Below are 26,425 nucleotides of genomic sequence, written 5' to 3'. Positions count from 1 at the left end.
AATTTCTCATGATGTCTTCGAGTGGGATTCCTCTTTGCATGAGTGGAGGGAGCAATGTCCCCTGTCTCTTTCTGTTCTTTTTTTTTTTTTTTTAATATTTTATTTATTTGACAGAGAAAAATCACAACTAGGCAGAGAGGCAGGCAGAGAGAGAGGAGAAAGCAGGCTCCCTGGGGAGCAGAGAGCCCAATGTGGGGCTCCATCCCAGGACCCTGGATCATGATCTGAGCCAAAGGGCAGAGGCTTTAACCCACTGAGCCACCCAGGCGCCCCTCTTTCTGTTCTTATGAGGACATCATCACGGTTGGAATAGGACCCCACCCATATCACCCTTTTTGACCATTATTCCCTAAATGTCTTATATTCGAATGTAGTCACATTGGAAGTAAGACATCAACATATGAATTCGGGGGAAAAGCACAATTCAGTCCATAACAAAATCTTTTTATCCGCATACACTTGTACCTTCTGTTTCTCCTCCATATTCCTGCCATGGCCACCTAATTTTAAAGAGCAGTTACTTCATTTATTTCTATTTCTTTGGTAGAAGATGCCTTTTGCGCCTATATGACACTGGTCACCACTCTTCTTATACCACATGAAGACCAGAGATCAAGATTCAATTTAAAAGAGAATCTGATAAATCCGTTTTTCTTATTTAATATTGTACAGATGGAACTCTCAAACTATTATCAAGAATGAATTCTATTTTAAATGCACCCAGCTTTTAGCTGTGAATCATTGTTGAGTTTGATCATCTGTAGGTAAACCCCATTCTGTTTCCCACCTTTATTACTTTCCTCAGGTTCTTCATAAGATTGGAAGTTCTCAGGTGGCCCGCATTTTCATACTTACCCTGTGGACCCTGTGCTCAATGTATGGAGAGAAAGAGCCACGAGCTAGACTGTCAGGTTCCAATCCTCATCTCTGCTTTGGGAACTCAGATGACAAATAATACAATTTTTCACAGTGGGCAGATGCAAATATACTGAGTTGAATTTCTTTTTCTGTACATATTTTGAATATTGAAACGCTTGGGTACAAGTCAGTGCAAATTGTACTCTATGGAAAGGAAAATCTTTTGGGCCTTTCAAAGATTCCCCAATAAGGAAGACTTTAAATACAAAATGCTACACTCCACTGACAATTAAGATTTGTATGAAAGAAACATTTAGATAAATCTATTCACATTCAATATAGTGTATTGCGTTTTATATTTTAGATTATATATTAACATTACATATAACATGTTTAAACTATATGAAATGGTTTCCATATTAAATGCTCTGTAATCTGCTGTAAAATACTGTTTTTATTTTTCATATAAAGCCAAATAAGCCTAACAGAATTAAGGTGGAACTTTTATTTTTAATTTTATAGGTGGCTACCTTTTCGAATTACTTTAATAATAAGAAGTATGGCTTTCCCAGAGAAAGAAAGAGAGAGAAACAGAGAAGTAAAGAGAGCAAACAGTTCCAGAGTATTTCTGCATATTTCCTATTTTGGCTTGACAAAGTGTGCTGATTATAGAACTTCTTAAAAGGTCATTTGGCAAAGTGAAATAAATGACTTGGAAAAAATACTCCTAAGGGAAAATTGTTTTGAACAATTAAATCATAATAACAATAATTTAAACCACTTTGCAATTAGTCTTTTTATGAACATCTATAACTCCAAAATGATTTTTACAAAAATGAATCTTGGCAACCAATTAATGCTTGGTCTAGTGTAATTTATTTGATTTTCTTGAGGGCAGAGAAAGCTAAAGAAGATTCCTAGAAATTATAGCCATTTAAGATATTCACACAATAATATTTTTTGAAAAGCGCATTACATGGAATTTCATTACAAATTTAAATATTGTACCTTCTTTCTTCTCATTTGAATACATTGCAATAACTCTGAAGCAAGCATACATTCTCATGTTCCAGAACCTGCATGATACAGACTCACTCTACACACATTGAGTCTATCATTTTCATTTACTTAAAAAAATAACCTAATTAAGCATTTTCAGTAACAGTTGCTAACTTTATTTAGAAACAATGTCTCACCATCTGCATTCTAATGATTATTTTTGTAACAAACTTAATGTTACATTACATGTAAAAGCATCCTCTTACTTAAATATATACTTAAATTCATTTTTGTAAGTAAAGCAATAAGGATGGCTCTTAGTGATATTTGCTAAAGCCAAATCAGTCTCCCTATCCCTCAGTGTGTGTGTGTGTGTGTGTGTGTGTGTGTGGTGTGTTGTGACTATAAAGCTAAGAAACAGATTTCTCATGTAGCTTATAGAATGTCTTACTACATGGAGATAAAAGGCTTCTGTGAGCTGTTACAAATATATATGGTATCTTATGTCTTAGTTTCATTCTTTGTGAAATCTTTTGCATATGAAATGCCTTTTATATATTTCATATGGTTCCTTTTATGATTCATCAAAATTAAGACGATAAGACAAAATGTACACCCTTGTTATTTATTTCACTCAATGCCTTTGAGAAAGATGACTGGATTGAGAAGAAAGGAGAGAAAAACAAAAAATTAAATCAATATATACCTAAAAAAATCAACAACTGCCATTTATTTCTCAGATATTATTAATCTCTTGATCATTCAGGTGCTGGTGATCAAGAGATTAAAAATAGAATTTTATGGGCATGACTATGTCCCTATAGGAGACACCCTACAGAATTTCAAAATTGCATGACCTGTGTCTCTCAAGGGCTTGTGATTAGAAACAAAAACAAAAACCAACCAAACAAACAAAAATCCTAAGTCAACATTTACAAAATAGAGAAAACCACTGAAAGGTTTGTTGGCTTTTACATCTCTTTCTTTATCATCTTCTTATTTCTTTTGTTGAGAGGCAGAGCGGGGGAAAAAATGTGGGAGAGTCAGAGAGAAGGAGCAAGAAGAGAAAAGGGAAATAAGAACTAGGCAAAGTGAAAATAGAAGGTTGTTTTAGCTGAAATTCCACATGTTCTTCAGAAAGAAGACACAGCTGTCTCTATTTTGGTCATTGCCTTTCTCTTCCTGCCCACGCCACCCACCCTCCTGTCCCACCAGGCCACTAATGTCTGCCTGTGGAGGGCTTGGGCAGAGAAGGGTGGCAAAGGAAGGCTTTCATATTTCCCATGGAGCCTGAGGAAAGATCTTTCAGATAGATGCCTGCGATTTTGGGGCAGCACATTAGCTTCTTTGAGGCTCTTTTCTCTTTTCTAAAATGGGAAAGTTGCTGATGTCACAAAGTGTTTGGAGGAACAGCAAAAATAACACATATATCCACACATGCACACAGAATATGCTCACATTCTGACCTTTCCCCTAAATATGAACAGGCACAGCCTTACAGACTAAGAAATAAAATAGATAGATAGATAGATAGATAGATAAACCCTTAATCATATATTTTCCTGATTATCCAAGTGAAGACAGAAACTTTATAAAAGTACACTTAAATAATATGTAACTCTCAAAGTAGTGACTTAATGGTTTTCGGTATATTCTTTTAGAGGTTTTTTTTTTTCAATGAATATGCATACATATATTTTTATTCTAAAATGAAGTTGTATATATCATCCTGATATATATATATATATATATATATATATTACTTCTTAAATATGACAGTAAAATGTAGACATCTTTTCTTGTCGATACATATAGATTACCCTTGCAATTTTTACTGGTTGTCACTTATGTGGCTATAATTCATTACATTGTATCCTCTTGATGGACATTTCATTAGTTTTCTTTTTTTTGGTTAATGCAAGCTATGCGGCAGTAAATGTCTTTGCATGTGCGTGTGTGAGGGAGATAGTCAATTTTTCTGTAGGATAAATTCCTAGAGTAGAACGTGTGTGTGAAAAGTATGCTCCATTTGAAGTTTTGATGGATAACACTAAGTTGTCCTCCAAAAATCCTGTCTTGCTGGCAATATTTTTAATTTCAGTTTTCCAAGCTAGAAATTTCAGGGTCATCACCAAATGTCTCCTTTTCATTCCCTAGTTTCCTACCAAAGTGTTATTACATTCTACGATTAAACCGCAGAAATGTCTCCTAATTCCATCCTTCTTCCATCTTACCCTCTTTGCTACTTTTTCAGCTCGTGTCTTTAAGCAGAAGCTTCCAACAGTTCTCCAGAATCCATTCTCTTTTTTCTTCTTGGGCATGTCAGAGACTACATGCTCTTCCCAGGGTCTTCTGTGTCATCCAGCCCATGCCAATGGGCGCAGAACAGAAATGGCATGTGTTCCTTCCAGGTGTGGTCATTAAGAATTTGTGGAAGAGGGCTTCCATGCTCTTTCGTCTTCTGCCCACGGAGCATTGCTCCGCTGGGGCAGCTGCAGATGGCAGAACCCATGTGGAAGAACTGCGGCTGGTGCTGACCTACTGCCCAGGAAAATGCCTCTTGTGTTGAGCTGTGAGATGCTAGGCTCTCTTCATGACAACAGTTTGCCTACAAGACAGATGAAGACCTTATGTGTCGCCTTTCATTCACACTACTGCAGCAGCCTTCCTTACTGTCTTCCTCACCATCTCCTTCTTTCCCCCTCCAGCAGCTCTGACGCCAGAATGAGCATCCTCTACACCAGTAAATCCTTCCTTTAAAGCTCTTAGGGACTCAAGATCCTTTATTAACTGACTGCAGCCTTCCACGGTGGGGGGCTGTGTTCTGCACCTCTCGCCTGGCCCCGGTGCTAGCACAGATGGAGACATGCAGTGGGGGTCAGTGTTCGCATGCCAGATGAGTCAATTCACCGTGTTTGCTTTGGATGCAAATACAATACCTAGGAAGCCGATTCATATGAACTGCTTGCTCCATAGGACTATTTGTGCTTAACGATTGTTAAAAATAGTGACTTCATTGTTCATCTCTTGTGGGAGGTAGATGGTTTCTTTCTAATATTGCTGATTTGGGGCTCAAACATTCTAAGCATAAAAGGACCTTAGTTCTCATCTAGGACAATTTCCTCATCTTGCAGGTAAGAAAACTGGAAGCCAGAGAGCTGAAAGAACTTGCCCCAGGCCACACAGCCTGTGGGAGGATTTGAGAGCTTCTCCCAAGCAAGCAAGTCCCTAGTTCACAGATATGCTTTTCTGACACCAGGCTGTACCCAAAGGCAGTGGCCATGGAAAGCAAGTGGTACCTGCTGTCTACTATCCTCTCTGATTCATCTCACTTACGGGCTCAACTTAAGGCTCTGTTTAAAGCATCGGTGCCTCTTTCTCTGGTTGGTTCCCCCAGTCTTGCTCCACCAGGCCACTGTGCAGGGGACAGGGTGTTGTTTCTGGCCTCTGAATCCAGATTCCCCACCATCGTGACAGCCCTTCCATGAACATGGTTTTCTTTACTCATCAGGGCCAGAGGCTGCGAGTATGTGGTGGGAGGAATGAGAGGTTTATAACTATAGTTACACTCTGAAGGAAATAACTGTCACTTAAAAGGTACATTGTTCTTTGTCCGTGGATCTAGAAGCTCAGTGATGGAAATCTCTAGAAATCAATAATACAGTGAGCTAAGGTTTCAGCTCAAGGGAACTCTAATTCAGCAGGAAGACAGAATGGTCCCGGGCACTGACTGTGTGAAAGAACTGAAAAGTTGTTAAGACATTTCTGATTGCCCTGCACTCATTCTGGCTGGCATTACCTTCTCAAATACCTTTCTTAACCTCACTGGCACTTTGCCATCACTTTCTCTGTCACCAAGTCTCTACATGTATATGGACTACACAGTCCAATGGGAAGATTATAAGGAAAAATAATATGCCATTGGAACTCTATCAATTATATTTCACTATATAAAAAAACCACCCCAAACTAAGTGGCTTAAACAATAGTTTATTACTTCCCACAATTCTGTGGGTGAGTTTCGGTTCTCCTTCTGGCCTCAGCTGGGCTCACTCATATGACTGCTTTGAACTGGAAGGTCAGCTGGTCAGCTGGCAGAGCTGGGCTGGCCAGACTTCTATGTCCATGTGGTCTTTTGTCCCTGTGTGGTCCTAGGGTTCCATGTGAACAGGCACCCAAGGACAAGCATTTATCAAGTGCCTCATAATTGCTCATGTCTCACAGGCTCGGAGGAAGCTACATATGGGCAGAGACACAGGACCCATGATTTACTATGGACCACTATGGAAAAATTTTAACACATGGGTGATAAGGGGTACTAAGGAAAATAAAGCAATGGGGAAGGGATTCATAAAGAGTGATAGGGCAGTTGTTTCAGATGTGGAGGTCAGCACAAATCTCTCAGAGGAGGTGACAATAAGACAGAGACCTGTGCCATAGAAAGGGGGCCGTGAGGGTTTGGGGGAGATGGTTCTAGCCAGAGGAGATGCATGTGCAAAGGCCATGAGTGGGAACAACAAGGGGGTCAGAGTGGTTGGAGGCCAGTAGGCAGAGGGAGAGTATAGACAGAGTTGGTGGGATAGCCAGGACTGACCCATGTAGGCCTTTGCAGAGCGTGGTAAGGATTTCCCAAGCTATTCTGAGATTGAAGGGAAGCCTGTAGATGAGGTCTTTTTCTGGGAAGGGACGGGGTTTCACTTATGTTTTAAAAGATCACTCTGGCGTCTCTGCAGAGAACAAACCTTACCAGAGGAAAAGTGGGAACATGCAACTGTCCCTCAGAACAATGTATTACTTAAAATATAAGCCACGGGAAATTTCACTAGTTACCAAGCATGTTTAGATACCGCCATAAGAAAAACACATACTGGCAACAGGCCTCTGGGGGAGACGACGATACACGGCCTTGAAGGTGAGCATCGGGGGATGCCCGGCCTGCTCAGGGCAGAACGCCACCTGCTTCATTTTCCTGTTATCGATCCCCACCCCCCGCCCTCCCCAGACGCCTGTGGCTAGTTAGATAAGTCCTTTGAATGTGCTTGCTCAACTACAAACTTGATAGTGCTTGACCAGACATATTTTGCCTTCCTCCTTGTTTATCTACAAGGCACATGACTAATGTTTGGCCTTCTTTGGCTCTTCTGTGGGTTACTGTTTCTATCTAATAAAAGCGGGACTGAGGAGTTGTTCGGGGCAACAGTCTTTTCTACTGTTGTCCCCTGCTCCCTTTCTCTTGTGGCTGACTTGTTCCTGCCTCATTCTTCTCCCGTGCACCCTCAGGAAATGGCAAGTGGCGCCCGAACAGGGACCAGAAACAAAACAGGAGAAGAAGCCCCAACATGAGTTTTTGCATGGCCGTGCCTTTTTCCCGCTGGTGAGTTGTGGGTACTTATCGCAGGGTATGGGGAATCTAGAGAGCACAAATGATTATCGCCCTTACATTAGTCTACTGAGACAGCTCCTCTAGGCGGAAGGAGCAAAAGTCAGCGAGAGCCAACTTATGGCGCTTTTAGAAGTGATTAAGGAACATTGCTCCTGGTCCCCCCTATTAGGGACTTTAGATTTACAAACATGGGAAAAAGTTGGTAATGAGTTAAAACTTTTGCATGCTAAAGGAAAACCAATTCCAATTACTGTATGGCCTACGTGGACCCTCATTCACTCCATTTTGGAGCTTTTACAAAGCCCTGATTTGGAGAGCAATCATGAATGTTCAGGAGAAACTAAAAAGGAGGAACCTGAACATGCCATCCAGGAGGGGAAAGAAATTACTAAGACCATCGTAAAGGAATATAACAAGGAGGAATCTCCTCCTCCTCCTCCAATAACAGAAAAAAGGTGCAAGTCATTCTATAAGAATCGGCTCCATCATTCTGTAAGAAGGCACCATTTAGTGAAAAAGATGAAAAATCCATGCTATCGGCCATTTAAAAAGGCCTCCTTGAAGCACAGCGAGCCGGAGACCTAGATGCCTTACATTTTAATTTCCGGGTTATTATAGAGAAAAAGTCGCTCCGGGACATGATCCTGACAACCATAATGGTATCTATGAGGCCAAGCATGAGCCATTTCCCTCCAAATTATTGAAGGAACTAATACAAACAGTATAAAACCATGGAGTTAATTCTCCATTTACAAGGGGAATCATTCAAGGCATCGCAGAAGGCAATCGACTTATTCCGACTGGTTGGTCCTTGTTAGCAAAAACAGTTCTATCTTCAAGTGAGTTCTTGCAATTTAAAACATGGTGGCAAGATCATGCAGAAACAGCAGCTGCCCATAACAGAGCTAATAGTGTTTCTATTTCCATGGTGCAGCTTGTGGGTGTTGGGCCATGGGCCCGAGTACAAGACCAAGTACTGATGAATGATCAAGCTATTGAGCAGCTCTGATATTGTCTGAGAGCCTGGTAGTGCTGGATTAGATATCCCCATTCCCAAAGATTATCTCTTAATGCCTGCCAAGCTTCCCACTAATATTCCAACTAATATTTATGGCCCTTTACCAAAGGGAACCGCTGGGTTACTTTTGGGGAGATCTAGCCTTACTTCAAAGGGAGTACTAGTTCACACTGGCATTATTGATATAGATTATACTGGTGACATTTCAGTGATGTTAACTATGGCGACTCCATACCGTTTTCAAAAAGGAGACTGCATTGTCCAGTTGCTGCTTTTACCCTATCTCCAGGGTCAATCTAAAAACAAACGAAGAAACTCCAATGGGTTTGGGAGTACTGGAAAAACTGGAGCATATTTGACTGAGAAAATTTATCAAGATAGACCAATTTGTCATCTTAAAATACAAGGAAAGGAATTTTCAGGTCTAATTGATACTGGAACTGATATCTCTATCTTAAGCTCATTATATTGGCCTGAAAAATGGCCATATAATTCCTCTTCTGTTACTATTATGGGATTAGGACAGGATGGAAATGTGTGTCAGAGCTCCAGTATTCTTTTCTGTGAAGGACCTGAGGGTCAAAAGGGTTATCTGCTGCCATATATTGTAGACTTACCCATTAACCTTTGGAGGTGAGATTTACTAAGTCAATGGGAAGCCTCTCTTGTTATACCTTCCCCTAAGGAGGATTCCCAGATTTTTTCACTGAGGGCCACTGCTCCTGAACCCACTAAGTTAAACTGGAAGAATGACAAACCTATTTGGGTGGAGCAGTGGCCCTTAACACAAGAGAAATTATTTTGCAAGCCCTAGTGGAGGAACAGATAAGAAAAGGGCATATTGAAGAATCTCACAGTCCTTGGAATTCACCGGTCTTTGTTATTAAGAAAAAATCGGGAAAATGGAGACTTTTAACAGACCTGCGTATGGTTAATTGTGTTATCCAACCCATGGGGTCTCTCCAACCTGGATTGCCTTCGCCTAATCTAGTCCCACGCTAATGGCCAATAATTATCATAGATTTACAGGATTGCTTTTATACTACACCCTTTGCTAAGGAAGACTGTCCCGTTTTGCTTTCACTATTCCCAGTGTAAATTTAAAAGAACCAGCCAAATAATATCAATGGAGAGTTTTACCACAAGGAATGTTAAATAGCCCTGCTATTTGTCAGGAGTATGTGGCCAAAGTTATACAGCCAGTTAGAAATCAATTTCCACAAATTTATCTTATCCAATATATGGATGATATATTATGTGTAGCCTCTGACAACATGCAATTGCAGGATGCATTTAAAATCCTTCAATTGCAATTTGAAAAATACAACTAATTATAGCTCTGGAAAAAAATACAATCACTACACCTTTCTCATATTTGGGGTTCATTATGGATAGGACCTCAGTTAAACCACAGAAAGTTCAAATCCGTAGAGATAAAATTACAACCTTGAATGATTTGCAAAAATTATCGGGAGACATTAATTGGATAAGACCTAAAATTAGAATTCCCACTTCTACTTTGCAGCATCTATTTGCCTCTTTAAAAGGAGATCCTAATTTAAATAGCCCTAGGACCCTATCAGAAGAGACCTTAAAAGAATTACAATTTGTGGAAAGCCAGGTTCAATCAATGCAAACAAATAGAGTCCAACCTGAGATACCATTAGATCTTCTTATTTTTCATACCCCACATACAGCCACTGGATTACTTATTCAGGAAAAACTAATCAAGAATGGATTTTTCTTCCAAATAATACTGTTAAAACACTCACTACCTATATAGACCATATTGGCAGTATTATTCAATTAGGAAGAAAAAGAAATCTCCAAATACAGGGATATGATCCACAAGTTAGTTTTGCCTTTAAATAAGACACAAATTGAAAGAGCATTCCAAAATAATTTAAATTTGCAAATTGCCCTTAGTGGCTTTACTGGAAACACTTCTTCTCATTATCCCTCTTTACCTGTTGTTTCCTTTTTAAAACATAACTGCTTTTGTCCTTCCTAAAATTACTTATAAAAATCCAATAACAGTTGCCCCTACTTACTTTTCTGATCACTCTGTCAAAGGCAAAGCCTGTTCTTATGGTCCTACCTCAAAGGTCATATCTACTACCAGTCTCTCAGCACAGAAATCAGAATTAATGGTGATTGTTACATTGTTTCAAGATGTTTCTTCTGCATTTAATCTGTTATCTGATTCTTTTTATACAGTGTATTTTTTACAGCATATGGAAACTACTACTATTTCTACATCTGATGTACTATGAAGGTCCTCATCACAGTAGCCTAAGTCTTCCTGGAAGTTATGCACAAATAAATAATTTTATTGACTGGGCTTATATACCCAATTCCCCCCCCCCCACTCTGTTCAGTAGAGTGGGGAGAAAATATAATACCAATTTATTTGAATGCCTCAAAATGGGTACCTGGAATTTTGGATCCTAGATTGCCACTATTGCCCTAGAGGAGGGCACAAATATTAGTCTTACCTTAGGATATCAAAATAGACCAATATGTATCGGCAATCATCCCGTTATCCCTGATGGTCAAAGATGGTTGGTGGACTTTCCTACTAATAATTATCTGACTAAAGTTCAGTTACATTTACTCTCCACTAAAGGATTCCTAGCCAATGAATATGGGGGTCCTACTTGTAGCACAGCAGCACCCCCTACTCCCAAATGCAAACTGACACAAATGTGGTCTGATGAAGGAATTCACCCTCTATGGGAGGATTGTTGAGCTTCTCACCCCAGAATTGTTATTAATGATTCCTATGGAGTTGTATGGGCCTGCTCCCCTAAGGGGATGGCAGTCACCAGTCGCACTGGGAGACCCTGCTCCTCTCATCGAAATTTAAAATGGCAAGTTTTTGATGATCTCATTTTACCACAAACCTTAACCTCAGGAGATGCACCTCTGGCCTGGTTTGGGCAAGAACTTTCGGTGCCATCCCCTTTTGTGAATTCTCATAAAAGACAAAAGAATTTATGGGAGGTCACCACTGCTTTAAATCACATAAGAGTTTGGAACGGCTCTTACATTTAGAAGTTTAATAACTATGCTTTCTCCTTTTTCCTAATAGATGAAGAACGGGTAAAAGCTTGTGTAAGAGATCCCTATGTTTTTGTTATTGGAAAAATGAACTTCGATCATAACAATAGAGAAATAAACTGTCCCAGATGTAAAATGTTCACCTGTGTAGATGAGAATGTTTATGCAGACAATTCTATCATTCTCGTAGGTCGAAGAAGAACAGGCATCTGGTTACCAGTGAAACACCACCGTGTTTGGGAAAACTCTCCAGATATGCATGTACTTTTAACAGTTTTAAAGGACTGGGTCCATAGAGCAAAAAAATTTCTTGGGCTGCTTATAACAAATATTTTAGGAATTATAGCCATTACTGCTATAGCTACCACTACAGGAATAACCTTGCGTCAAACTGTTCAAACCACACAATTTGTACAAAAGTGATAATCTAACTTTAGATATTAAACAACTTCAAGATACTATTCAAAGCATTACTCATTCATCATTACAATCAGTTCCAGGAGTAAGTTTTGCTCAAAAGATGAACAATATTTTGTCTAATTTAAACCTTTTTACTTGGATCAAACAAACTGGTCTTGGCGTTATAAGTGGAATGATTTTTCTTTCTACTGCTATAATCTTCTTATGCTTAGTCCTCAGATGTACACAAAAATCCCTCCAACGACTGATGAATCAAGAAGTTGCAAAATAGACTTCTCTACTTCTGCACAAAAAGGGGAAAATGCAACTGTCCCTCAGAACAATGTATTACTTAAAATATAACCCATGGGAAATTTCACTAGTTACCAAGCATGTTTTGATATCACCTTAAGAAAAACACATACTGGCAACAGACCTCTGGGGGAGACAACGATATACCACCTTGAAGGTGAGCGGCGGGGGCTGCCTGGCCTGCTCAGGGCAGAACGCCTCCTGCTTCATTTTTCCGTTACCTCTGCCCCCCCTTCCCCCCACCCTGAGAATGCCTGTGGCTAGTTAGATAAGTCCTTTGAATGTGCTAGTTCAACTATAAACTTTTTTAAAAATGTTTATTTATTTATTTGACAGACAGAGATCACAAGCAGGCAGAGAGGCAGGCAGAGAGAGAGAGAGGAAGAAGCAGGCTCCCCGCTGAGCAGAGAGCCTGATGTGGGGCTCGATCCCAGGACCCTGGGATCATGACCTGAGCCGAAGGCAGAGGCTTTAACCCACTGAGCCATCCAGGTGCCCTCAACTATAAACTTTATACTGCTTGACCAGACATATTTTGCCTGCCTTCTTGTTTATCTACAAGGCATACGGCTAATGTTTGGCCTTTTTTGGCTCTTCTGTTGGTTACTATTTCTATCTAATAAAGGCGGGACTGAGGAGTTGTTCCGGGCAACAGTCTTTTCTACTGTTGTCCCCGGCTCCCTTTCTCTTGCGGCTGACTTGTTTGTGCCTCCTTCTTCTCCCGTGTACCATCAGGAAACGGCAGGAACAGGAAAATACTTTTGGAAAATACTTTTGGAGAGAAGTGAAAGGGAGGTGGCTTGGAATGCAATTAGAGCAGAGAGGATGATCCACATTCAGTATATGTTCAGAAATCATTTCTCATGGGTTGAATTTGGGTTGTGAGAGAAAGGCATGGAAGACATCTTCTAGGTGACAGGTGTGAAGGAGTGGTGTTTCCATTTATGAGGTAGACGGCATTGGTCAGACTGGGGTAGAAGGCAAGACAAGGAAGATATTTTGGTAGTAAAACCAAATCCCAAAGTCTCAAAAATCTCAAGGCTGAATGGACTTAGAAGCAGCTGGCATAACCCCATCATTTTATCGGTGAGGAAATTGGGTGAGGAGTGTCTTTTCAAACACAATATAGGAAATTTCAGCACACTTGGCACCTTGGTTTGTCTCCCCTCCCAACCCTACCAGAATCTCAGGGCAAAGATTTTCTCACAACTTCATGCCGCCATCTTAGGTTTGATGAGATCACTTCTGAATGGCATTAAAATTGCTCTTAAAATTTGTGTCCCTCAGTGTACTCTCCTGCTTGAGAGTCCAAAGTTGGTGTGAATCTACCCTCCTCATAGAAGAGTGGTCTGAGAGAGATTATCAAAGCATGTTAAATAAATAAAATAAAGTTATTTTAAAAAGAAAATAAAGGTTTTAAGATGGTGGATACCCATAAAACACTTCAGTTTTATTCCACAGGTAAAAATTAGCTTAATAATAGATGTCAACTGCTATAGAAATTCTAATGCTCTGACTCTCTTTTTTCAATTCAGTATGTGGGGGATTATATTTGAAGGATACTCAAAAAAATGAGAGTAGGTCAATGAGACACTGGCAGAGGAGTTTGCGGGAGGAGATGATTCTTTGAAAATGTTGTGTTAAGGACCACTGCTTATTTGAATGGAGCTCAGCTTTCTGCAACTATCCTGAGACAAACGAGCAGAGCCTAATGGGCCTTCAACAAAACTTAGTGGTTTTTTTTTTTTGGATTTTCTTTTTAAAGCTTGAAATCATTCCTTTATATTTGAAAAGCATTAAGCTAAGTTCTACCCAGTCTGTTGGAGTAGTTTTTGTATCCATGTCACTTACCCCTCTTTATTGAGTGCAAAGCTGGTATTTTTGATCTTAGTGGGTATTCAACATTTAGTATTCAAAGAAGTAGATGATGCAAGAGATATAAAGCAAAAATGGTGTTAAAGCCAAGAATCAGGATAAAAGAGGGCTATGTCAGGGGCGGGAGGCAGGGTTATCATGAACTGATACAGGATCCCACTCCATGAAGTTAGCAACCCTCCTTACTCCCCACTCTCCACCCCCCACCTTTTTTTATTTTCTCTGTAGGATTTATCATCCTGACATCTCTGAGGACAGAAACTTATGACAATGATTTTTATTAGGTATTTACTCTATGCCAGGTTTGGAGCTAATCTCCAAGCATTATCTCATTATTATTCTGTCTCCAGAGCCAAGGTCTATCTGACTATAATCTTACTAGAAGTTGGGTTCCTGGTTTTTTGATGTGTTCCCCGTATGACTTCAAACAAATCACTAAATTCCTTATGCCTCAGATTTATAATTTATAAAATGTAGGGTTTTTTGGTATGTATTCTACAAATTTTATTTCTTTTAAAAAGCATGACTTTTAAATAATTCCACATTCGGCTTCAAATAAGGAGGATGTGGTATTAAAGAAAAAGATACAAACTCATAACAGAGAATGGGGGGTTTGAGAAGTGAAAGAATGAGCAACATCATGCCAGAAGTTCAAGTTTTGAGGAAAAGAAAAGCTTCCTTTCTTATCATCTTTTTTTTTTTCCTGCTTGGAATGGCTAAATTCCCTCATGTGTTTCCTAGATCAAATTAAATTTTGTGGTTGTTAAAATTGCCCTGTTCCCACTCTTGGAGGCAAACAGAGAATTCCATTTGCAAATCACTTTAAGGAATGTTGAGTAACACAGGTTCTGACCGAGGCAGTTGTTGTCAAGGACGATGCTGGGGGAATATTGAAAGATTGGTAACGCTTAGCCTCCAGAATAGAATGGGTACTCCCAGTAGAGAATTTCCAGGGGAATCTCATAATCAATTACTAATATTTTCTCCTAAGGTAATATCTGTGCCTTAAGTTTCTGTGGTTCTCTGGAATTCTTTTCTAATTGATCCGTAAGTTTTTAGGAAAGCACATTGCCATAGATTCTATTTCAGATCTGTCAATTCAGGAACAAATTTTTGACCCAGATTTTTAAAAGTCTTACTGGATCTTATTTTTATATCATGAATAGACAGACAATCTCTAACACTTAAATTTAAATGTTACACTAGGGTATAGTCTTATAAGTCCAAGTTTATGATTTTTTTAAAGATTGTATTTATTTATTTGACAGACAGAGATCACAAGTAGGCAGAGAGGCAGGCAGAGAGAGAGAGAAGCAGGCTCCCTGCTGAGCAGAGAGCCAGATGCAGGGCTCGATCCCAGGACCCTGAGATCATGACCTGAGCCAAAGGCAGAAGCTTAACCCACTGAGCCACCCAGGCGCTCCCAAGTTTATGATTTTAATTTCCTACTCTCTTCATCTCCAATGTGGTTGTTATTTCATCTATATTCTGCACAGGGAGAAAGCGCCGGCCGACGGTCATTAAGGACCTAAATTAGTTGTTGCTATTACCGTGGACATGATGTAGTCCCTTCGGTGGCTTAGAGTTGTCTCTTATGCTGAGAAGGGGGACTGGCCCTGTGCACTCTGCTTGAGGTAGAGAAGCAAGATGAGTGTGTATGCTGCAATTCTCACTTCCGAGCTTCAGTCTTGGATCTTTGAACCTCTCTTCGGGGGACAGGAGTCATCACACACTGTAACCAGAAATGGGTACCAGTTCGTTATTGATAAGAACATGTATGTACCGAGGATCAAGTATCTAGCTTTGTGAAGAAAAAGAGGCCATTTTCACAGCTTCCTTTCAGATTGCATCATCCATCTAAACCATAGTCAGTTCTTCACCCAGGAATTGAAATTGGCTCCCTCCAGTCTAGTTTTCTTCTATGTTGAGCTCGTCTCTCATAAGTTAACTGTGAGTCTTTTGAACACCATCCCCCTTTGATAAAATCCAACCCAGATATTGCCTGGTTCTTTTGTTTCCCTAATTCCTCTATTCAGAGCTCTCCGCCCTTACTTTGGGAGAAACAGAGAACTCTCCCCTTTTTCTTGAAAATCACCTCATTATCAAATTGATTACAAGATTGTAAACTTCTTGAGGACGGATTATTGTGTCTTCACAAGTGCTTAAAAATAGACAAACATTTGTTTTATAAATAAGACATATGCCACCAAATTGCAGCAGAGGAAATTCAAAATATATCATGTTTCCAAAAACTAGATTTTCCAACATTTCCAGTATTATAGATAAATCTTTCTGCTCTTCTCCTTCTCTTTTTCAAATAACTCCAGCTGAACTTCTAGATTGTGTACCTCTTAATCTCAGAAATAAGTATCTGTGTCTCCCATGGTACTAAGCACAATGCTTGGCACATTCTAGTCACCCCATATAAATTCCTTAAAGTGAATGAATGTGATTCTTTAAACCAAGTTAGTTTATTTTTTCAGAAGAATTGAGTTTTAGTGAATTAAACTTTTATGTTCTAGCAAATCTTTTATACAAACCAGTTGGGAAAACACCTATAATTTATGCTTCACAGGCCTTCTGTCTGCATTCTAAAATTTTATTTGCAGTGCCTACACTTATCTGAATAAAATGAAAACCAAGTTTAAAAAAAAAAACAAAGTTAAACATTTTTAGAGACTTGGGACAATAATAATTTTCTTTCTTCATTTCCTGTTTCTTATCCTAAATTGAAATGCAAAATTTAAAATTTGGTGAATTGAAAGACCTCTGTATTAGTTTTAGACTCAACATAGTTGAGTCTAAAAATTCTATACAGAAGTCATCTAATGGCATTAGGTTTATATTTTGTTGAACTGAAGGTCAGTTATTTAGTTTTTACTAATAATTTATGAAATGTAACCAGCTTTTGTGAATTGCTTTGAAAATATGTCATTTTTTGAGTTATTGTGGCCAAAAATGAAATCTTAGAGGGAAGAGTTAGATTCTCCGGAAATAGTAGGGTGGAGGTTGTAAGTAGAGGTTTTGGACTCTCTGTCCTGAGTCTGATTGTTCATGTCAGCACTTTCTGGAAGTAAAGTTGTTGAAACACCTGGAGCCCTATGAAAGGGCAGGTATTGCAGGCTTTCTCCAGAGCATGGCCCTCTCTATGCCTCTCAGGCCTTCTTCTCTGACTGGATGTCTTTGGGATCCCAGAGGGGGCTATGGAAGGAGAACAGAGTTGGAAGGAGAAAAGAAAGGTCCATTCATTGGGCCCAGCTAATTATTTAAAAAAAGGATTTACAAAAGAAAATAAACTGAAGTCACACAAATGGATATTCACCAATACCTGCTCCTTTTTATCCCTCATGTAGAGATTTCTTAAAACCAAACAAGCCACACTTCCACCACCGTCCATGTCGATTGCAAGGACATGAAATAAAACATTTTCAGTGTTTGATTGTATGAGAATCACATGGCTTCCCAAGGAAGAAAACACTGTATTTCCCATAGTCCATGGGTCGCTAATGGCATCAGATGGCAATGTAGTAATATGCAGGCCAGTTTTTAGTGCTTCGTCCAAAACCTATGTGACAGAGAGACAGCTGGATTTGGGGTCTGGACACTGAATCTGTCTCTTTGTTCCCATGGTCCTGACCAAGTCACTTCATCTGAGTAATGTAGACAATATCAATGTGTCACCTGTCATGCTTGATAGGTCTTGAGTTGGCAAGAGTGAAAAACAAGTACGTACGTTTGACATTACAAGGCAGTTAGGTATGTATGTGTATGTGGGCAGGTCTTATCTATGTGAGGTATTAGTCGGATCTACAGGAAGCCAAGATTATGTTTATGAGGATGTGCTTGGGAGTGCCTAGAAACTGAGCATGGAAATGTGTCCAGCCATTACCAAGAGTAGGAGATGACTAACAGGAACCAGGGAACTAGCCCAGAGACTAGAGTTTTACTCTTGACAGAAATACTCATATCTGACTCCTGGTAAATTCCATCACCCAGTGTTTGTTTTCCCTCGGACATCTTTTCTTGCAACCCAAGCCCATGGAAAGCTTAGATGTTACACCATCACCCCCAACATGTCCCATGTCTCAAGGTGGCTCTAAGGATCAAACAAGACTGACTCCAACTCTTCAGAGATATTAGTTATGGTTTTGTCATGAAAGACATTATAAGTTGTGTTCTTTTAAACATATTTTTCAAAAACTATCTTTCCTTTCAGGCAGCCCTTTTAAATTCAGCTTGAAGCAGCATGCTGTTGTGAAAATATGGATTTTGGATAAGAAAAGCCTGTGATTAGAATCAAGGTTCTATTATTTGTAATTTGCCTTATTTGAAGTTACTTAACCTTTTTAAGCCCCCACTTTCTCATCTTTAAGTGAAACTAGGATCTCAAAATAGTGCTGCAAATTAGTAATAAAAATAGTAAAAACAAGAACAGTCACCACCTAAATATGTTTAGTACCACTATGCCTTTAAGTTAAGATTTATTATTGGCAAACACTTCAACCTATGTTATTTCACTTGATCTTCATAGAACCTTGGGAAGGCAGTGAAGCTCCTACTACTTTGAATGGCCTATTAAGTAATTTGTACCATCCTGAAAGCCAGCCAAATGGAAAGGTGTTATGAAAGAAGGAAGAGGGTGTTCATTTTCCTGCAGTTATGGAGTCAGCAACTAATAAGTGTCTGAAAGACTGTGTTAGATCCATTCTGGGGTTTTCAAACTCTACTTCCAAGAAGCTGGTGAATGGAGCAAGGACAAAAATATGGGCATCTCAGCTGCTCCCCAACATCAATCACAGCAACTATGCTTTTGTGTGTGAATGTGTGTGTTTGTGTGCTGTTGATTGGGTTTCCCTGTAAGATTTTTCTTGGAGAAAGTTTTATTCACACACTTTCTAAATAAGTTGATATTTTAGTCTTCAAGTAACCCACCTGCAAAATAATGAAATTTTAAGCTATTGAAGTGATTTATTTGTAAAACACTATTTTTGAGAGTTTATTACAGACATATCTGTTTAGGTACAAAGATACCATATGAATAAAGGTCTATACAACCAATATAAATATAATTCAGATTGACCAGAGGACTCATATTTATGAGGAGGTAGCATATAATGCCAAATAAGTGTGACCATCTTGAAAAGGAGCTTATTCAAAAATTGAAGTGTTCTGTGGAAGTTTTGTACAGAAGCTGGGGTTTTAGCTGGTCCCTGAAGAATGGATAATATTGAAACAGGGGGACAAAAGACAAGACATTCCCGGTGTGGAATATCTTCAGTAAAGTCACAGACCAGGAAATGTCAATGCTCCTACAGAGATAATGACAACAAAATCAGTTTACCTGGACCTCAAGGCTTATTAAAGGCAGTTGGTAAGGATGGCCTCGAGTTACTAAGCATTGCTTAGTGGATCACCGGGTGACACTCCACTCTTACTACAGGTGCAGGATATGTGTTCTAGTAGCCAACTGCATGGTCTGACTCTGTGGTATAGGGGCAATCCTTCCCTGTCCTCTCTCTTATCTCCCTCAGTTACTCCCCCCCCTCCCTCCCCCCGTGTATCACACCCACAGTTAAGATATCAGATTTAAGATATCATATCTAACAACTCTTCCTTGCTACCACTAACCACCCAATTTCCAATAAATTGGGAAATAGGTAATTTGGAAGCAGGAAATAATAGAAATATTTTGATGTCTTTGTCTTCTAAAGATTGATATGGTAGTGGCTAAATTTGAACTGGAGGAACCCAAAGGCAAATGCAAGCAGGTATACTGTGTAGGAATCCATTTATATGACCATTTCTTGAGTCACTCTGTGGCATGTGTTCTATATACATTTTCTAACTTAATTTTAAAGCAGCCTTATGAAGTTGATAATAATATCCCAATTATATATATAGGGAAACTAAGGTGAAAGGAGATGTAAGTTAACTTTCTCAGTATCAATGCACCCACAGACGTGAGCTAGGATAGGAACCTAAACTTCTATAATGTTAAATTCACTCCACTTATTATTCTTTATTTGAAAGTCAAAACAGATGGTCGAGTCAATCATTCTCCTCAGATCAAGGCACATTACCATCTTCGATCTGTGCAAGACCCCTTTCTTACTTTATTTATTTGTTTTTCTCCCTTTTTTAAAAAATTTTTTTTCTCCCTTTTAAAAATTATTATGCCTTGTTTCTATTACTCTCTTTCCATAATCAAAAATTTCAGTGGGTTTGTTGTATATTTTTTGTATGTGTTCTTAAATATTATTACATTTTGTGTGCATTTATTTTTAAATTATGCAAATGGTATTATATGTCTTCTTTTCCTTTCTGTTTTTCACTAAGGATTTTTAAGATTTGTCCATATTTCTATAGATGCTTCTAATTCATTGCTTCTAACTGCAACTCCTGCCCTTTCAATTACATACAATTAATTCCCTAAAGTGAGGGGCAGACTTGGGAGACAACATTCATAAATATTAATTAATTAATTAGCATATTAAAAGCAACTCAGTCAACAAAACATTTTTTGAGTACTTACTACCAGACACTGTGCCCAATGTTGGGAATACTGCGATGAATAAAATTCAAAACTGTCCTTAAGAGATGTCTGGTCCAGTGGGGAACCCAATCATGCAAAAAATAATTACAGTTTAGTGATTTAGGTGCAGTAACAGATATGAGCTCGAGAAAGAGCAACAGCACAGAGCTGGTGTGATTGTTTCTGCTGGGGTTCCAAACAAAATGAGTGAAATGGAGGGACAAAAGAATGACCCTTTCTGGGTTTCAAAGAATGAGTAGGAGGAGTGTTCTGAGTGGATGGGTGGGGAAAGAGTATTCTAGGAAACAGCATTTTTGACAAGAATTGTTTGATTGCCTGTCCCATGGCCCTTTCTAAAGATCATCCTCCACCCACAGTCTCTCAAAACAGCAGTGGTGTTTACAGCTCCCATTTCTTGAGTTGGGGCTGATTGCTTAAGGGGTACATGCTACCTGACACAGAGGAAGCCTATTGATGGTCCAGCAACCAAGCACATGTGTGGTCTTGGTTAAACAGGTAAGTTGGTCCAATCTATTCTTTCCCTTGAACTTTGAACTAAGAGACCCAGGCATGTTGCCAAGCGGTGACAGAAAGTAGAGCTGGCAGGTCTTGATGCCTGGGGGTCATTTGCATGTTGATGAATAAACAGAGTTGGCCTTCCAGCAAACTGAGGGAATGAAGCACCTCTTGAGGAAAGAGAAACACCCCCTTGGTTCCTGGCACTTTTCCCATTCTCAGCTCCAGGCATGCCAGCTGGTCTTGGCTTCCCACCTCAAGTTCCATGAGATTTCTCTGAAACTTTTCAATCAGATCCCTTTATTGAGAACTATGTTGAGTTTCTGTTGCTAATTACCTAATGATACTTGAGGAAAGCACATACTCCAAGGAACGCAGACCAGAGTGACCATGGTCTGTGTACAGAACTGTAGTTCCTTTGACAGCCAAGTGTAAAACATGAGGGCAGGTTTGAGGGGGACTCTGAAGGAAGAACCTACAGGACTAGTTGACCAATTGGATATGAGACATGAAGACGACAAATTCTGAAGTTCCAACTGGAAGCCTTGGAAGAGTGATGGCAGCATTGAGAAGGCTAGGGAAATAAAGAAGAAGGGGAGAAGCATTCACTTTAGATATGTGAGGATGCTTTGGGAGACATGTAACTATTGAATTGTCAGTTGGAGAAAGGGGAGGTTGGAGAAATTGTCAGTTGGAGAAAAGGGAGGGCCCTACGCTGACATTAGAGCAGGTGAGAACGGGATTCTATGAAGAGCTGTGAATGGGACTGAGCGTACTCAAGGATGGGGGTTATGACAACCAAAGAAGAGTTTAAAAAGCAGATGTAATAGTAATAATAATAATAGTAATTACTATTGATAACAATAATAATAATGTAATGCTAATATCTATAAAACATAGATAAGACAGCAGGGAAATGAGGATTATAGGAAGGCAAAATACATGTGCAACAGCCCCATAAGCTCTTCTGTTTTAGAAAAGTTTTCAGTGCCCTTTAATACTCCTCCCCACCCCAGATCTGGTTATGAGAACATGGCTGATATTTTGATAGTAAATCTTAGTTTATGGGAATCTGCTCTCTTGAGAGTTGCTTTATTTAATATTCAATACAATGCCATATGTACTTACCAAATATATTTTGATTAATAAGATGAAGAAGGTTCTTGTGCTATCGTTATCTTAATAAACTTAAAATTAGGAAGTGGTAATCTTGGCATCTGTGGCTATGGGGAGAGACATTTGAAGGTTCAGTGTTTAGAAATGACATGTAATGAAGCCTGTTCTCTGGGCATCCTTCAAGTAGTCGTGGTTAATTTGGATCTGGAGTTTTGAGGGAATTTAAATTTGGGGATTTCCCATGCGAAGCATCATTTTGCCATCACGTGCTTAGCTAAAAATGCTCCTTTTCTAGGAACACTCTCATGCTAGTGAAACACTGTTAGTTTGGAAAGAGAATAAAGGACAAATGTTGCCATTTTTCCTGTGCTGCAGACTTAACCAACTAATTAAATCCATTTTGCTTTTTGGGCTTATGGTGACTTTGTGTAATTCAGACTGGAATCTTGTCACATCCAGAAGATCTGTCGCTGTCTAGGTTACCATGGCAGCTAAATTTTTTCCTTTTTGTAAAATTATCCCCAGCCCTTGGCTTCAGTTAACCACATAAGCCGGTGTATTATTAGCTTAATGAAGGGACCCTTTTCGGCAGGCTCCTTCCAATTGCTGTCAGGTAGCTGTCCAACGAGCATGGTGTTGTTGTGTTTAGTATCTTATTCTCAGCATCCATCTGGAGCTCTCTTACAAAGCCATGGAACATCCTGCTGCTTCTGAAGAAAATTCATCTCCTTGTTCCTTAAACGCGACCTGTGATATCACTTTGTCCTCTCCAGCTCCTCCTGAGGTCCACGTCATTAGGCAGGCTTTGTCACCATCTAAACATGCGTAGTTATTGTCTGTGCAAAGATCCATTTTTCACGTCTGTAGCTATAATGCAACGTACTCTGGGATCGGTTTCAAGCTCTAATGATTAACACATGTTTATTCATCCCAAATGGAGCTGCGGCTGCAGTCCCTGCCGTACACATGTTATTGCTTTCGGGTTTTGTTGTTGTTGTTATTGTTATTACTTTTCCTACCCAGGTTGGCCCTTGACATGGATCAGAAGAAGCTATACTAGCAATTCATTCCCCAAATCTTTGTCTTCCACCTTGGAGGCACCTTTCCGCACTTGTCATTTACCCGTAAGGTGTATCCCCAGATCACTTTCTCGGCACCATGCTATAGTCATTGAAGTTCAGCTTTGTGCCCTGCATTAAGCGTCACTCTGTATGTCCTCTCCCACCACACAATGACAGTCAACTAATGGCAAATTTACCTTTGCGTACTCCGGCAGTAATGCACACTAGAGAAACACAGACAGGAAAGAGGCGATCTTTGATGGAGTCTAAAATAGTCCAGATGAACATTTAATGGCACAGAGGTGGACATTTATAATGAGATTAGGAAAATTAGGGACATCTTTTTTGTCTGCTAGAAAAAGAAAATCAAACATAGGTTTCCCATTATGAGCTACTTCAGCTGGTGCCCATGCTTCTCTGGGAGGCGTCCCTGGGAGGCGTCCCTGGGAGGTGTCCCGCAGAGGCACGATTGGGTTTTTGGGAAGCGAAGGGAAGTTACTCACCTATCACCGTCCAAATGACAGCGCTGTCAACTCTACTCAGTGACCTGGGGGAGAGAACTTTATAAACCAAGATGGAAAAACGCAGGTAATTTGGAGCCAGTTGTGATTTAAGGAGGGATGGCTTTCGGTGAAATGATTTCCCCTCCTCTCTAAACCTCATCCAAAGCGGGATCCCTTAGCTAAAATGAAGTTTCTGCAAAAGCATCGTACTAGTAGAGGTTCAAGAGCAATTTTCACCATGGCTTTCACAATTTACCTCATCCCTGAATTTACAGCTTTGTTAAGTACAACTATATAAAAGCCATAAAAGGAAAAACTCTAAAGGCTAAAAAGGGAAAACCCGGTAACAAACAAGCACTTCCAGCCAACTCTTTTCCCCTGGTTAAGCTGACATGAAGGAAGTAAGCAAGACCCATAAAAACCGTTTGTCTTCTTTCCAGCTTTCATAATCTGTAAGTGATCACAGATAAGAGACGCATGGCTATCTCATTCCTTCTCCTGACCTAAACGTTTCTCTCTTGCCATTTACCTCTCTGGAACCCGAGGTCTCTCTGATAGGACGATCGGGTTGAAGTCTTGAAAGAGTGAAGCAGTGATTGTGATTTTTTAAACAGTACCTAACACACAAGGAATGCTGAGTGAATGCCAAGCTAGAAACAGTTGAACGTCCTCTTTTATTTATTCCATGTCTTACGCTCTGCATTTGAATGAAGACGCATGAACCTCTTGTTTCCACAGGACACATCTGATCACCCAGGGCCAGGTGGTCCCAGCCCAAGGCTCCCGCTCCACCACACTCGGCAGGTTTTCCTCCAGGACGGATTCATCCTCCATACACTTCTCCAATTGTCTATAAATAGCATCACTTGTGAGGATTGTTGAAATAATTTGTTGCTATAATTATAGTGACATTTCTAGCATGTTATAATCATATAAAACTGCAAAAATAGAAGGATGCTATTTTGGAGTTATTTTTTTCCAACTCGGTTTGTGTCACACGGAATGGAAGGAAAGATGGGGAACGCCACTTATTTAGAGAAGGAACCCGCTGCATTGTAATAGGAGAGAACAATACACACAAAAATCAACAGTACTTTCCTAAGAAGGACGGCAGCTGGCTACATTGTAACTGACTTGGTTCCAGTCAAAAAGAAGAGAAGAAAAGAAAAATTGCCCAAGTATAATCCCATACATACAAGAGAAGTGAAGACATGTGGTGATACACCCTTCCAGCTCAGGGCCTCAGCCAAACCAAAGTCATTTTAATTTTTCATAGGCTTTTTACATTTTTGATGACAACGTCTCCGTTAAAGAGTCACCAGCATCTAAAAAGAAATAGCTAGGATACTTGTACTATAAGAATCTTTGAAAAGGACTATATTTTGACTTGACAGAATATTTTCATTGCTTCCGAATGTTCAGCCAATGCCAATGAAGCAAAATAATTGTCTATTGATACAATGCTGTTTGCCGGTAAACGGTCGCAGCTGGAGGACTGTGCCATAGTGACGGGCTTTTAAGCCCTTCTCAAGATTTTATAATAGCATAATGTATCTACATGTGATGAATTGACTGACAAAGATATAAAGTGGCCAAGTTTATTTTATTATAAATACAATTGTGGTGTGAAGTATACAATGTGGTGATTTGATACATGTATCCATTGTTAAAGGATGCCAACCATTGAGTTAATTAACACATCCGTCACCCCACCTATTTACCTTCCATGTGTGCGTGTGAGAGAACTCCGAAGTTCTACTTCTCCAGCCAGTTTCAGGCACACAATACAGTAGTATCAACTATAGTCACCGCATTATGTATTAGATCCTCAGACTTTATTGCTCTTATGACTGAAAGTTTGTACTCCTTTACCAACCTCTCTCCATTTCTCCTACTCCGCAACTCCTGGCAACCACTTTTCTACTCTCTCCCTCTGTGTCTCTCCCTCTCTTTTTGTGTGAGGAAAGCTATTTTTTTTAAAAGAAAAATTCCGTCTATAAGGGAAGCATGCGTTGTTCGTCTTTCTCTGTCTGACTTATTTCACTTAGTATAATGATCTCTAGGTCCATTCATATTCTCACAGAAGGCAGGATTTCCTTCTTTTTTTAAGGCTGAATAGTATTTCATCATGTATATATGTGCATCTATCACATTTTATTGATTTATTCACCCATTGACAGGAACTTAGGTGGGTTCTGTACCTTGGGTATTGTGAATAATGCTGTAATGAACATGGGAATCCAAATATCTTTTCAAGATAATGATTTTGTTTCCTTTGGCTATTGACCCAGAAGGGAGATCGCTGGATCATATGGTAGTTTTTAATTTATTGAGGAAGCTTCATACCATTTTCCATATTGGCTGTACCAGTCTCCGTTCCCACCAACAGTGGACAAGGGTTCCCTCTTCTCCACATCCTCACCATTATCTCTTGTCTTATTGATAATAGACATCCTAACAGGTGAGAGATGATATCAAATTGTGGTTTTGATTTAAAATTTCCTGTTGATTAGTGATACTGAGCATCTTTTCATGTACCTGTTGGTCATACGTGTCTTCTTTCGAAAAACAGAAAAATGTCTATTCAGGTCCTTTGTCCATTTTTAATTTTTTTTTTTAACTTTTAAATATTTATTTATTTATTTATTTATTTTGCTGTTGAGTTGTATCTGTTTTTTAAATATATTTTGGATATTAATCCCTTATTGGATATGTGGTTTGCAAATATTTTCTCACATTCTATAGGTTGTCTTTTCATTTTGCCAATGGTTTCTTTTGTTGTCTAGAAACATT

This window comes from Neovison vison, chromosome 12, assembly GCF_020171115.1.
Source record: "Neovison vison isolate M4711 chromosome 12, ASM_NN_V1, whole genome shotgun sequence".
Classification (NCBI taxonomy): domain Eukaryota; kingdom Metazoa; phylum Chordata; class Mammalia; order Carnivora; family Mustelidae; genus Neogale; species Neogale vison.
This window is presented reverse-complemented; position numbering follows the sequence as displayed.